We start from the raw sequence: 16312 nt of genomic DNA, 5'->3' as shown, positions 1-16312 counted from the left end.
GTTGTTTTTTGTATAATGGGATAAAACCTCAGAGTCTTGTTTGGTAAATTAAATAATATTAAGTATATAAAGTGTTTAGTGTAGTCTTTGCCACATGCTCTGTCCTCAACAAGAAGTTATTATCCCTGTTTCTCATTGTGAACTTTAGGTTCAGATTGGTCATTGAGCTGACAGGATACAAAGCTAATTGGGATCAGAGTTTACATTTTGTCTCCTTCAAGACTTTTTGCAACTAGTGACTTGAAATAGGTGCCATTCTGTTACGAAAGAGTTCCAAAGGCTAGAATACCCTCTCTATGTTTTCAATTGCATGATTGATCCTCGGAGCTTACATTTTTCATGTTGTGACTCCAATATGAGCAGCAGAAACTGAGGCTGTTTTCACTTTCTTTTGAGCCACTGAAAACATAAATGAAGGCCAACTTTCTTCAAGCTCCATAGGGAGGACCAAAACACAGGCACATGTTCTCCTATTTGCTTTGCTGTGGTCAATGGAACATCAATCTTCTCTGAACAACTGCACATATTTTTTTCTGTACTCTATTTTAGTAACATACATTTATCTTTTAAGGTTAGTTTGCACTGCCAACCATAAGGCTGTTTTTTTTTTTTCTCTTCTTGATTTGTGAGCCACTGAAAGGGAAATGACAAGGGATGGACAGAGGGTGACTGTGTGGCTGCCTTCACGATGATGTAGGGGGGGTTCTGGGCGTGAGGCCCCAGTCATCTCAAACAGATGTCACACCATTAAGGATGATTAGCCTCCTGCGCTTCAGAATGTTCTGGAACAACAAAAGTGTGAATCGTGACACATCAAAATATCAAAAGGAGGCACGTTTCTCAGGCATGCTCCCAGCCAGTGGAACAGACCAGCTGGCCTGGCTCATGGATGAGAGATGCTATTTGAGTTGTCAGTTCAGCTGCCAGGCCTCACATCTGTATGTCGGGATGCTTCCTCTTGCCTCTGAGATCTGCATCTGCTCCTGGAATTCATTCAAAGGGAACAGCCCCTGGAATCAAGGTTCATAGTGGAGAAAGATGGTTTTCAATCTGTGTAGCAAGGAGACTTCTCCTTGGAAGTCACCCCTGGACATCTTGGAACCTGTGAACATGGTTTCCTAGACCTGAAATACTGCAATATTTTAAAAAAAGCTTTGGTGTGTTTAGGGACTTCTAAGTGCTTTTTTCTGGAGTTCAGTGTATGTGAGGATGGGATGGAATGATGAACAGGGGCCAGGGTTTGTAAGACATCAAAGGGATTTGGTATTAAGCCTCCACATGGGAAATATATACTTACCCCCAAGGCTTTCCAAGCTCCTCTTTTTTTAGTCAGATTCTACCAGCTCATGTGTTCCTTTTGTATGTGGCCTCTATTGTGTTATATCAGCACTTTCAGTGATTTACTGTGAGTTTCACCTTGGGGGCTGTCATCAGTCAGAGTTCAGTGTAAGAGCAGAAACAACTTCTTTTCACTGGGGTGTTGCGAACCCTCACATTAGATTAACCTCACTATCCCAGTGACTTAGAAAACAGCAGGGTTTTTTTTTTTCCTTTCACTTCAGTGGCCACTGTTTTTACCATTTGGTTCTTGGTTGTTGCTTCTATAGTATCTTCCTCAATACCTTTTTCTCCCCTCACACACCAGTTGTGGTTTTGTCTGGTGCCACTATGATGGGAGAGAGCTTCTCTTCCAAGGTGACTCTTCCAAATAGTAATCCAGGGACCTAGGCTCATCCCATTCTGTATTGTGGTCCCACCATCACTACACATAGTGCCCAAGGACATTGTGCTGTATCAGACAAGTAGAGGTGAGAAAAGCAGGGAGAGCCTTAGGTGGCAATTGTTTAGCTCAGTTCTGAAGGGGCTGTTCAACACTCCCACTTAACATCCATTAACATAGAGTCACACCTAACTGCAAAAGAGGCTGGGAAACTCATTGTTCTAGCTGGGTATACACAAGAAAAGAAAATGGGTTGGTGAGCAGCCAGCCAGTCTGACTCACCACTCTAGAGGTATTAAAAGGAGAAAGGATTTAATACAGAGAATTCGATGCCTACAAAAATCATGGGAAAGACTAAGAAATGACAACCAGAGTCTGCCATTTAACATTTGTCTTTATGGTCACACCCAGTCATCAGCCCAGAAATCCAGAAACTGCATCTGCCACTGCCATTGGCATCATCCCCACACCCTCTAAACTGGTACCAAGGCAGTGGAACATGGAATCCATCTGCTACCAACCTCCGCTGGTGCCCACTTACCCACTTGCACACCTGGAAAGCCTTCCACCTTACAAGGGTATATCAAGTCAATCTGGTTAATTGAACCTAAAATAAATGAAGAACTGTATTTATCCAGGAGACTGGAAAATGTAGTTTGAATTTTCCCTGTCCTGTGATACAAGAAAGATGAGAAAGGGTTGAAAACTAATGCCAGTGACAATAGAACCTAAAATAAATGAAGAACTGTATTTATCCAGGAGACTGGAAAATGTAGTTTGAATTTTCCCTGTCCTGTGATACAAGAAAGATGAGAAAGGGTTGAAAACTAATGCCAGTGACAATAGACCATATGTGGCCAGTCACCTCATTTGGTGGCCACTGCCCTCATCATTACTATGGCTTTATCTTATCTCTGGTGACTGCTTCTTTTAGCACCTCCTTCATTCCCTGATGATTCATCACTTTTTTTTTTTCTATGCTCACAGACATTGGAGTCTTTACTTGATGCTACCATAGCAGGGAGAATTTCTCCTCCAACAGTTTTCACTCTGACTGAATTTTTGAAGGTGAGATGGTTTTTGCAGTGTTATAGTTCTCCACCAGACTCCACCAGAAATGATACAATGAGATCTTGATGGTGAATCCATCTTGGGGATCCACCAGTGTCCTAGTAGAGGCTTGGGCCCCTCAATTTCCCTTTGAGGATAAGCATAAAAATCTCTTCTATTAGTAGAATTATCCAGAAACTTCCAGAATTTGGGGTATGCCATGTCTCTCATTTTCTCTCTCTTCATCATCCATGAAATACTGGCTGATATGTTTCCTCAGCAGACCTAGGGGGGGCTTTGGCCAATAGGGTGCCTTGGGGAGGTGATGTTTTACTCAGAACTCCTGAGGTAATAGTGCAGATAGGGATACCACTAGGCCTTCAACAGGCTCTGATCTGCTACTTAGGAAGATCCCATTTAGTATGGTAGCATGGGACTCCTTTCCAGTGACACCACACAGTTTGTTGGCTTTCTCAGAAATATCCTGGGCAGGGCTGTACTGCACGGCCCCACTGACACCATCTGCTGCTTACTGGAGCCTGGGTGACAGGTTTTTCTAGCAAAATCTCAGAAGTCACTAAGTGAAGGCAGAACTGCCCTGGAGAGGAGGAATTCTGGCAGCATAAGCTCAGGGAATTAGTTTGAGAAAGAAACTTTATAATAACAGTGTTCTAGTTCCTGCTGAATAAAACATTTGGAGAGCTTTTCTTCTCCCAGAAGAAAAATAAAGTACTCTGGCGGCAATAGAATGGTTGTTCTTTTTAAATGTTGTGTTTAATAAAAATCAGATGATTGCAATCATTTGACCTCTACACTGCTCTCCCTCCTGACCCTATACTGGGCATCCTGTGGGCACATGTGGGCCACCATGTCCCAGGGCTCTACTGGGCCCAGGGCTCTGTCATTTAAGCAGATAGGGAAACAGCCATGTGAGTGAATGGGTCATGAGCCCAGAGAAGCTACAACCAGCTGCAAACAGACCAGTAAATATGATTGTTACACATCTGGTGGGTAGTTCTACAGTAATGCAACTAATGGTGCTGTTATTTAAGCAGCCATTAGTAGACTCTGGATTTCATGCACTCAATTAAATATTACCCTGGAAGCTCTTGGTGCTGCTCTGTGGTCATTTGGCTGCAGACCTTGCCAGTAGCAGAGCTTAGGTTTGGATGGCTGTTATCATTGCTTGCAGGGAGAGAAAATGCATTTTATCAACAAGAGAGAGGAGATTCTAAAGTGGGCCCCACAACAGAGGGGCTTCTCAGAGGTGATACTTCTCAGAGGTGATGCTTACCTTGGCCCTCTCCTGTGTGGTTCAGAATGCCAGCCTGGCATGCCATGCATTTCTACTGCCTGGGTCTCATTAACCCTGAATCGACAAAACCTAGAGCCTGTTAATCCTAGTAATTCAATATTCTTGATTGCCAGGTTATTCCCTTTAAACCCCTGGCAAAGTGCAAAAGGGGGAGGTGTTTTTTCCTTCTGAAGCCTCATCTATCCAGAGACCTGAGCTAGCTTCTGCCAACCTTGCCAACCTCTGCTAAGATCCTGAGGCCCCAGGCTGCTGAGAGATAGTGCTTTGCCTTAGGGATTTGTTCATAGTTAAAATGCAAATATCTCTGGCCAAGAGAATTTATTCAAAATGGTGTGTTTATTTTTACACCTTGCCTGAGAAGTTTGAATAATGGAGAGCTTAGAGATTTTGAGGAAGGTGGGGCTCAGAGTAGATGAGGGACATCTCTGACAGTTTGCAGGACAGGAAAAAGGGGAGGTAATGGCAGGAAGACACACTTTATCTGCCTTTGGTGGACATCCCCACCTCCTATCCCCTGGGAAAAGCTCTCACTTTTTAAATTCTTCTTTCTTTTAGGTATTATTAAAACAGACAACACCCCTACTACCACCTCCTAATATGCTACATGCTGCTCCCACAAGGGTGGTGACATGGACCCTGCTCGCTCAGACTTCCAATCCTCCTGCACATCTTGTTGACCCAGGGCCAGTCTAGGTTGTGCTTATTGTCCGGTGTAAATATTACTATGTGTAGTAGTCCTTTCACCCTCAGAAGTTTCCAATTTGAACTGGTGATTGTATAGTCTCCCTATTTGTAGGCACCTCAGAGGAAAATAGCATGTGTTTTGTCTTTTGTTTAACCTCTTAATTTTTTTTCTGGTTTTGGGGAGCAGAAGAGAGACACATGCTTCTACTTTCACATAGCAATTAGTGAAAAGGAGAAACATGAGTCAATTAGGAAAAATCAAATAAAACCAAGGCAAGCCCGAAAAAAAACAAGCTACACAAAAATTCAGATTGCAGTGGAACATGGGTCCCTGGTTCCTGCTCAGGCCCCCAATACTCACAGGAGCCGCCACTCAGCACTAAACCTGGGGTGGCATCAAGGAGAAGCTTTGGTAAGCTGGTGTGGTGGGCTGGGCTCTTGATGACCTTTGGCCTGAGTGGAACTTTTTTGGCCATAATATGCTAATGATAGGGCTATGTGGTAGGAGTAGCATGTGACAGAGCTACTCACTGAAGTAGGTCATAGTCATATCTGCTGCTAGCTCCAACAGTGAAGGAAAGGCTGGTAACTCAACCATCTGCCTCAGCTGGGGAGAAGGAGTCTTGCAATTAAGAAAAAAGGGCTGAGCATGGGCTTGGGAAGTTTGCTGTGCTGGATGGATATATCCAAATCCCAGGGTGTTTGGGAATCTGTACACACACGCACACACACACACACACATTCTTTCATCCATCGTATTTTGTAGAGCTGGCACACAACACATAGACAGGAGGTGTTAGTGTGGCAGAATGGAAACAGACCTGATTTGTGTGGAAATCCAACTTGATTTCAAATCCTCCCAGTTCCATGATTTACCAGCTGGGTTGCCTTGGTCAATGTGCTTAAACTTTCTGAGTCTCAGTCTCCTCAACTATGAAATAAGGTCATTGTGAGGATGAACTAATAAAATATCATCCAGTCCATAGCTACAGGTGTGGTCCATAGGATCAGTTCATAAATTATAGTCACCAGTTGTTTCCTCATTCTTACTCCAGCTTTACTTTTAAGAACCTTTAAGTTGAGCAGGGGAGGCTCACAGAAGAGAAAAATGTACACTCTTCTGGCTAAGGGAGTATGCCTATAGTCAATCTTTTATTTAGTTACAGATTTTATATTCCTTACTGGCAGCATCTGACCCACTCACCCCACTTTATATATGCTGTGGGGGCCTAGCATAGGCCTGGACTCTGACTTCCTAAGTGTGTAATTGTTGTTACTGAAGGAATGAAGTTAGGTCAGGAGCAGAGAGAATGCTCGCTTTACCAGGGGCCATGGAGCTCAGACTAATGTTGGTTCTTTGAGGTTCCTGCAAGCAGATTCTATAGAGATTTAGCATAAGGATTTGTCTCTCAAAGACACTGCTTAGGGCCCGTCCCTCTTTCTGTTTCTTGCTGTCCCCAAACAATAAGAGGGTAACAAGATCTGCCCCCAGAACACGGCCTGCCCTGGGCCCATTTCTGTTGTGCAACACCTGCGTTTGGCCTTGACTCTCCTGTGTTCTGTGCTGCGAGCAGAATATCAATTGGCGTTGTGGAAGAAGCAAGCCTGTGCTGCCAGCCCAGTATGTGCCTTGTCAGGGGGAAGTCATGCTACATGCAGGGAAAATAACTTCCTTCTCTCATTTTATAAATTAGCTCAGGATCCTTGGGATTATGAACCTTTATTCCCATAGACAGTGCTTTAAAAGGAAAAAGCAAAACCAACAACAACAAAGGAATCATAATGCAGTTCTCTTGGCAGCTCCAAAGAGCAAGCAGAGGTAGGAACGTGATCTAACAAACCCTTCGGGTACCCCAAGTTCTCCCGGCTGCCTGAGCCTACTTTTTCTGCTTAGCATCACTCCTACTTTGGCTGTTTTATCACGAAAAGCTTTGAATAAGCCTTGTGAGCTCAGTCAGGGTTGCCAGGCTGGGGAGAAGAGGAGGCACTGTGTTTTCTGGTGGAGAAAGGTCACACAAAATAATGGATTCTTGTACCTGGTGGTCTACCAGATTTTTCAAAATAGGTTTATCCTTTATATGATTTTGCCATAGATGCCCTGACAATCAGAGAAAGAAATGGACCAAAACATCATCCAGACCGACTTCTTTGTCCCAGAGATAAAAAAAATTGGGGACTAGAGAAGGTAACTCCCCCAGTGTCTTCACACAGGTGAGCACGACTGTGCTTCCACTTCACTGCTTTGCCTATCAAAGAAACAGACTTAGGGTCCCAGGAGAAAAATGGGCAGATTTTCCCATTTTATTTTATTCTAGAGTGAAAAACACATTCCTATTTGTTCTTAACCTTCTACTTATAAACTCTAATGACTAGTTCTAGTGTTAAGTACTTAACATAATTTACTTAACTAGCTAATTGCTAAAAATGAAAAGTAGTTTTCTTTGACCTTTTATAATCCATGTTCCTCCCATAGAAATGAAGTTTCAGCCATCAGCAGTTTGGTGAATTATTTGGCAGAAAAACAGAGTCCAATTCCTGAAGGTCATGTTTTTCTCTACTAATCGCCCTACACTCCCTTATAAAGTAAAATGTAGAAGGAAAAGGACATTTGGAATTGGAAGCATTATATACACCTGTCTATTCACTGAGCACAGAGGGGAGTTAATACAGTAAATAAGTACAGGGAGATTAGAGCCTCAGGGGTCTTGCTCCACCCTTTTTTAGCAGGATGACTTTGAGCAAAGAACCTGTCTTGAAGCCTCTGTTTCCTTAGCTGTAATATGGGTTTGATTGCTGTACCTATTTTGTAGAAGTGTTATGAAGATTAAGTGGATTGCTGTACATGTAAAGTTTATAATAAAGTATCTGGCACTTAGTCTTTGATAAATATTATTATTATTGTTAATAAATAGTCATGCAAAATTTTAGAGTTCATAAAAATATGAAGAAGGAAAGTTGCCTCAATTTCATTTCTCAGTCTGCCATTTGTCCCACTGTGAAATCTTCATAATTAACATAATACATGCATAATTTAGTAGGCTGCTTTCATTCATTTAGCATTCTTTTGTGAACATTCTCCTTTCTTCAAATACATGACTTTTAATATCTATAAAATATTGCATAAATAGACATACCATAATTTATTTAATATTTCCCCATTGTTACAATTAATTTTGTTTTTCCTATTTTTTATAGACATCTTCGCATATAAATCTTTGTCTGAACTTTTCATTATTTTCTTAGGATTTCTAGAAGTAAAATTATTGGGTCAAAATATAAACATATGTCAGAATTTTCATTCAATTGGCAAGTTGCTTTGCAAAAAGAAGCAGTGTTTTACTTTGTAAAGCTCATTCTCCAAAGCTGCACACATCATCATTTTCTAGTAAGCTGGATTTCGTGTGTGTGTGTGTGTGTGTGAGAGAGAGAGAGAGAGAGAGAGAGAGAGAGAGAGAGAGAGTGAAAAGGGTAGGGAAATACTTAACTCACATCTTTGTTCAATCTGCTACTGGGCTGCCCTGGAAATGTCCCTGATTTGAGAGTCCTTTAGAATTTCCTCCCAGGAAAGCCCCATGTGCTCGGGTTTTGAGAGTTACCCGCATCCAAGCTGACCTAATGACCTCAGCTTATCTAATTCAGACTTCTGAACAATGGAATGGCATCCTTCATCATACCCACCTTTGAAAGCTTCCAGAACAGTTGAACCCATAGGTTTTCTCCATAGTGTATTGCTGTATGGAAAAGGTCCCTCATTTGAGAATTTACTTGCTTAAGTTTACCCCCAAATCCCTGACCAATTTGGTCTTATTAAACAGCACTCTCCAGGTGTGTGTCTGCTCTCCACAGTGTATGGGTGGCAACCATATCGCAGGGGTGCTTTGTTGGTACCTCTCTGAGTTCAGCATAGGAAATGTTTGCTTCATGGCTTAGACGTTGTTAAGTTTCTCAGGCTTCACTGTATTAGATCCAGAATCTTTACCTTTTCGGGAATCACCCTATTTTTACTACCTCTCCCTCACCGTTCAGGGCTCCAGGACTTTCTGCCTCAGGTGTTGCATACTTAGCTAATTGGTCTCTCTGTTGCCAACCTCTTCCTTCTTCAACCTACCCTACACATGGCTGTCAGATTAATGTTTGTTAAAGATAGTTCAGGGGCTGTCACTCTTCACTGTTGACCAGATGAAGTATACTCTCAAGGCTATCCATTGTGTAGACTCTGTCTCCTGGTTACCTCTTAACACTTTCCAGCCAAACTGCAGTCCTTTCCAAACTCATTGTTTCTCTTTGCCTTCACTGTACTTTTTCCCATGTCTCTCCTAAAATGCCGCCTATCAATGCCCATCCCAAATACCCATAACTGAAGGCTATCATAATGCTCCTTCACTGCAATGAAAGCTCACCCACCATAAACATAAAGCACATTCCTTTCCTTTCCTCAGTTTCCCTCATAATATAATGATTTCTGATCTTCCCTTTGTCTCATTATTGGTAGATAATAGAGAGTACCTACCTTTATTATCTTTTCTTTGTTCCAATCTCTGTAGAAAATAAACCTCTGGAAGGTAGCAGAGTGCTTGTCTCTGAGCTATACCCCTTATATCACCCCAGAGTACTTTGTACATGGGGGGCACTCGTGTTCTGAGATACACACACTCTGACACAGCCCTCCTCTCATGCTGCCAGAGTGGGAGCAGCACGAGATTCATTGCTGGATTCATTGCTTTTCCCCAGAGAGGCAATTATAACACTTTATCTTTCCCCTTTGGCTTTCAGCCAGTGGCTCTATACCTAGTCTCTAATTTTCTTTTTGTTTAAAGGGATGCTATCTACACTCTGTCAAAGCAAAATAATAATGAGAATGAGAATTGTTGCTACTTATTGAAAGCCTACTATGTGCTAGACACTGTGCATTACATATGGGATCTCACTTATTAACCTTCATAAAAAGCTGTTAAATTAGATATTGTTATCTGACTTTATGAATGAGAAAATTCAAGCTCAGAGAGGTTAAAAGATATACCAAAAGTCACTCAAGTAATAGATTAGAGATGGAGTTGAGTTGAACCCAGGTCTGTTGGCCTAAATCATTTTCAGTTTGTCCCACTAGAAAAGGGTGTTGTAAGAGTGGGCTGGATGTTAGCCTCTGGCTCACTTTTCTTGACCATGAGGCTATGATTCCCTGGTGGGGGAGAGATGGGAGGGTGCATATTTCTATTGCAGCTTATTTATGCTAAGCCCCTGGCTCCTCTGTTGCAATGCTTAGGAGAGGACAGGAAAATGGAGTGAAACTCCTACTTGTGTCTACATGCCCTTGGTGAGCAGTACATAATTTATAGGGCCCCAACATTGCACCCATACTTAGGACTTCTTCCAGAGCTCTCTATAGCTTCCAGATCTACCATTGCATCAATGGGAAAAATGTACTCTAGACATTAAATTATGAGAAACCTGACTACTTGCTACATACATGTCCTGGTCATCTGCTTGCTCAGGAAAAAGTTGAAAATGGGTATAGCAGTGCTGGACTTCCAGCCAAGATGGAAGTGTAGGTGTATTTTGCCTCCTCACACAACCAAAAGAAGGACAACAACAAATTTAAAAACAAAAAAATTAACAGAACTGCCAGAAAACCAAACTGTTAAAGAAGACCAAAGAGTTAAAAAAGGAACATTCACACAGGCAACCAAAGGGTTAAAGAAGGAACCAACCAAGGAGTTAATGAAGAAACAAACATTCATTCAGACTGGTAGGATGGACAGAGATGGGCAGCCAGGGTGGAGAGGACTTGTGGAAAGGTGGTGGCAGGAGGACAAGGTGGTCACACATTTGCATGTGGATAAACTGAGAGGAACAACTGTGGAGCAAGACAGACCAAGCAACCCAGGGTTCCAGTGTGGGGAAATAAAGCCTCAAAACGGTTAACTGAAAAAGCCTGTGATGGTTGAGGCAGCAGGAGGAACTCCCAGCCTCACAAGAGAGTTCATTGGAGAGAACTTTCCAACTGGATTCTAGAATGTACACAAAAACCCACTCAGGAATCAGTACCAAAAGGGCCCAATTTGCTTGTGGGTAACAGAGGAAGTGACTGAAAGCCGGTTGAGAGCTGAGCAAGTGGCATTATTCCCTCTCAGACCCCTCCCCTACATACAGTGCCACAACACAGCAACATGGGTTGCCTTACCCTGGAGAATACAGTAAGGCTCTATTACCATGTAACAGGAACACTGAGACTATATATATATATATATATATATATATATATATATAGCCCAAATGAAAGAACAGATCAAAGCTCCAGGAAAAATACAACTAAGCAATGAAGAGATAGCCAACCTATCAGATGCAGAGTTCAAAACACTGGTATTCAGGATATTCACAGAAATGGTTGAGTATGGTTGCAAAATAGAGGAAAAAGTGAAAGCTATGAAAAATGAAATAAAGGAAAATGTACAGGGAACCAACAGTGAAGGGAAGGAAACCGGAACTCAAATCAATGGTTTGGAACAGAAGGAAGAAATAAACATTAAACCAGAACAGAGTGAAGAAACAAGAATTCAAAACAACAAGGAGTGGCTTAGGAACCCCCAGAACAACTTTAAACATTCCAACATTCAAATCATAGGGGTTCCAGAAGGGGAAGAGGAAAAGCAAGAAATTGAAAACTTATTTGAAAACATAATGAAGGAGAACTTCCCCAATCTGGCAAAGGAAATAGACTTCCAGGACGTCCAGGAAGCTCAGAGAGTCCCTAAGACTTTTGGCCCAAGGAAGCACACACCAAGGCACATCATAATTATCCAAGATTAAAGATAAGGAGAGAATCTTAAAAGCAGCAAGAGAAAAGGGGAGACAGTTACCTACAGAGGAGTTCCCATAAGACTATCAGCTGTTTTCTCAAAAAAACCATTCAGGCAAGAAGGGACTAGAAAGAAGTGTTCCAAATCATGAAAGGCAAGGACCTACATCCAAGATTACTCTACCTAGGAAAGCTATCGTTTAGAAGGGAAGGGCAGATAAAGTACTTCCCAGATAAGGTCAAGTTAAAAGAGTTCATCACCTCCAAGCCCTTATTATATGAAATGTTAAAGGGACTTATCTAAAAAAAAGAAGATAAAAAATACGAACAGTAAAATGACAAAAAACTCACAACTATTAACAACCAAACCTAAGACAAAAACAAAAAACCAGAAACAAACTAAGCAAACAAGTAGAACAGAAACAGATTCACAGAAATGGAGATCACATGAAGTGTTATCAATAGGGAGAGGGAGGCAGGAAGATGGGGGAAAAGGTACAGGGAAAAAGAAGTATAAATGATAGGTACAAAATATGGGAGGTTAAGAATAGTATGGGAAATGGAGAAGCCATAGAACTTACATATATGACCCATGGACATGAACTAAGGTGGGGGAATGATGGTAGGGGCAGGTACAGGCCAGAGGGGAATAAAGGAGAGAAAAGAAAATGGGAAAGCTGTAATAGCATAATCAATAAAATATATTTAAAAACAAAGAAAATGGGTATATTAGGTTCCAAGATTAAGACAACCTCATATGTCTTACTTTATGCATCAAAAATGGATATGTTGGGATAATGCAGTGCTAATTTTTAAAGAAGTCTAGGAAACAGCTTCATAGCATAGTGCTTGAAATAAAGTATTTAATAGATATAAATAATTGGATTAGTGAATGGGTGAATGGTATTAAAGTTTTGTTTTTTATGGCAAGCAATAGGAAAAATGGGATCTTCCAATTATTAGGAGAATGACTTTGGGTAACTTATTCTGAGGCTCAGATTTGTCATGTGTAAAATGGTGATGCTAGTGCCTGTTGTCAAGAATTATGTAAAGCCTGAAATTTTACCACAAATTCAAAGTTTCAAAGATGCTGGGAGAAGACTTAGACTTCTGGGTCAGATACACACTTTATCACTCATGGCACAGCAAAACACAAATATCACCATGTTAGTATAAGTTCTCCTTGCAATGGCTCAGGTGGATGCCTGTACACACAGCCAGCTATGTTACAGGAGAGGAACTCAAGGCTCAGGGTCATAAATTTATAAAGGGGAGTAAGCATGACTGTTTGCTCTTTCCACTGAAAGGCTATACTATCTCTACCTTTCCAGGCTATTTGCTAATGTCCTTGAAAAGATAGTCTGGAACAAAGGGAGCTATTGCTTTGCTTGTAAAACATGCCAAAATGCCTGAGACCCATGAAGTATTGTCTCTTAACAAAACCTTGTGGATCTTTTTTTTTTTAAATTAAATGATCTAAAATACTGTATTAGTCAGGACAATTCAGGTTTTGCTGCAGTAACATGTGACTTTTCAAATTACAGTGTCTTAAACTTCTAAAGACATATTTCTTAATAATGCCACTCACTCATGGGGAGTTGGATAGGAACCCTGTTCCAAGTTATTCTCACTCTTGGTCCTATGCTAAAGGAGGTTTCATTCTGTGGTTCATTGCCATCACAGAGGGAAAGTGAGGGTGCAAAATAGCATGTTGGCCCTTAAAACTTTATCCTAGAAGTGGCATGTATCACTTCTGCTCACATTCATTGACCAAGACCACATGACTAAACCCAACTTTGAAGAGAAAGGGAAGTATGCCCAGAAGAAGAACTGGAAATATTTATTTGGTAGACTGCACAAAACAGTACAATGTCCTTGCACAAGGCCTGACACAATAAAGATTGAAGCTTCTTTCTTCCTTATCTCTCCTGGAGCAGTTTGGGCAAAGTCAGAAGTATGGGTGTTAGGTTTATAAGAAATTCACAGTGGTCATAGATTTAGTTTGTTCTCTGGCTATCCATGGCTATGATCAAGAAAATTTCCAGAATTCCCAAGTTATGTGTCCAAGTTTGCAAATGAAATTAATAAATACTCATTATTAACATGCATTCAATTTCACAACTTTGTTGATCAACGTTAGAAAGAAGGAACATAGAATTTCTCATAATTCCCAGTTATTGCACAGAAACAATAACTAGATTGAGAGAGGAAAGAAAAATGTTGATTTATTTTTACTCATGATAAAATGCAATCATGGATTCAATAGCAAAAATACTTCCTGACTTGAACTGGTCACCCCATCTAACTAGAAACCATTGAATGCTATAGAATGAAATAAGCATTATGGATCATCATGGCCTCCATGCTTTAGAGTTAAAAAATGTCAGTCAGGTCTTAATTAATTTATTTAATAAATATTCATTGAGACCCTTCTATCTGTCAGGTTCCATGTTAAGGTTCTCACTATAGAGTGAGATGCAAAAGAGTTACTGTTCCTGACTCCATGGAGCTTAGAGCCTAAAAAGGAAAAAAATCATCATAAAAGCTAACACTTGTTTAATTGCTTGCTTACGAGGGTCTGGGTGCAGGGCTGTGCAAACATGTTTGCATTTCATAAAAGACTCAACAGGTTGTGGTGGCTTATTACTCATGGTAACCTTTTACAGGTAGTAAAAACCATAGATTGGAAACACTGTAGTTAAGGCTCAGAGAAGTCATTCAGCATATTCTGAGGGTATCAGAGTTGCTAGGAGAGAATCCAGGTAGGTCTAAGAGTTCAGGTAACTCAGATTATATATGCACTGACACCTGGACATTTTTGATAACCTGTATCACAAGAACGATTCTTGTCACAAGCTGTGGATTCCCTATCTCCAGGTTGCACCTTCTCTTAGTTAATATTGTCCATCAATGAATGAATTATTCAGAGAACTGTTGCACATCTATTTGGTGTCAGGCACTGTGTACCTATAGTTATCTTTCTATAATTATCTGCAAGGGTAGGAATGACAATCATACTTTACAAGTGAAAAAATTGAGGATTGGAAGAGGAAAAGAGACTTCCTTGTTATTCCAGGACTCCAAATTAGTAGAGGGAGCCAGAGTTCAACCCATTATGTCTGAACCAGAACTCCTCCCAGGGGCACAAATCTGCCCCTCCTAACCACTGGCAGGCCTGGTCTGTGGATGCTCCCAGACCTATAATCATGGCTCCTACCACACATCCCTAAATCCCCCTGCAATAATGCCAGGTTATAAAATCCAGGCAGCTTTAGCAGAAACAGACTTATTTTGGAAGCACCTGCCTCTCCTCACTGCAGCAGTACAGTGGTCACTGAAGCAATACAACTTGCATCTTTTATTCACCTCTTCTAATGAATTCAACAAACATTGACTGAACAGCTTCCATGTGGCAGGTCCAGGGGGCTAACAGACTGAACACTACACAGCCCTGCTCTGCAAGGCTGAAAATCAAGAGCATGAGAGAAGCTCAGAACCATAGCACACAGTAATGCAGGTAGACTTAACTCAAGGTTAGAGCAAATAAAGGGCAACAGGAGAGTAAGGGGGGGATGGGGAGAGGGGGAGAGAGAGAATGAGAGAGAGAGAGAGAGAGAGAGAGAGAGAGAGAGAGAGAGAGAGAGAGAGAGAGAGAGAATGAGAGAGAGAGATGCTCTTACTAGGGAATCTGGAAAGGTTCTGGGGAGAAGTGTGATTTGTCAGGGCCTTGAGATAGGGCTCATGTGCTAGACCTGGGGCAGTGAGGGGAGTGGAGGGAAAGGGTGAGTGTGAAGGAGCTAAGTGATGCGGGCAGAAGAAGGTGCCATTTCTCCCAGAAACTGGTAAGCTGGAGGAGAGGTCATTTTTCCACTCACAAAGTCTGGCTTCTTTCACAGAGGTCCTGGGGAGGAGTGGCTTGTAGAAGGCGGGTAGAATCCGAGGGGCTGCCTCATGGGTGAGCTGAGAAGAAAGGACACTGTGGACACTTCAAAGGTCATAGGAAAGGGAGCCATCTGGTGCCTAGTACCAAGCAAACTGATTTTTATTTTCTCTAGGTTGCTGGGCTTTGGTATCTGGTGTGCTGTTTGGGGTTTGTGAGGATGGATGGGCCCATAGCTCTCTGGTAAAGGGCTGCACCCATGCCTAAAACCTGGCTGCTCCCAGCCTTGGCACCTTTGCAGAGAGGAGTCCCTATGGTGAGCTGATGGGCAGATAGCTATCTCCTTAGGAGCCCTTGGGTCTCCACTGCTTCAGTTTGCCTGTCTCCCTGTGGGAGAAGCATGGGTTTTTAAAACTTGCCAGTTACATATGGAAAAAAACAATTCAAATGTTAGTCCATCTGGAGAGAGAAGGAATCCATGTCTTCTGCTGCCTGCATCTTTTTGTTTTTCATCTCTGGATCTCTAAATCTCATCATGAAGCCAGAAAGAACCCTCTGCCAGCCTGTCTCCTAGCCTTCAGGAAGCCTTTTAAGCATTTCTTTATGCTTGGTCTCCTTATGCTCCTCACTAACAGCACTCCTTTCATCTGGATGTGGCACAGCTCTAGAAATAGCTAAATGAAGCCTTGCTGCACCCCCATGAGGAAAGAGGTGATCATAGCTTGATTTCCTCCTGCCTGAGAGGAGATGAAGCATGGATAATAGTGTCTTGGTCAAAGAACCCAGCTCCTCCAGCCACCTGAAAACAATAGCACTGGCCACAACATCCTGCCCTTAATGTGCTTCTGCAGGAGTGGACTCACATGT

The sequence above is a fragment of the Phyllostomus discolor genome, chromosome 11 (genome assembly GCF_004126475.2).
Source record: "Phyllostomus discolor isolate MPI-MPIP mPhyDis1 chromosome 11, mPhyDis1.pri.v3, whole genome shotgun sequence".
NCBI classification, from domain to species: domain Eukaryota; kingdom Metazoa; phylum Chordata; class Mammalia; order Chiroptera; family Phyllostomidae; genus Phyllostomus; species Phyllostomus discolor.
Note: the sequence above shows the minus strand (reverse complement) of the source record.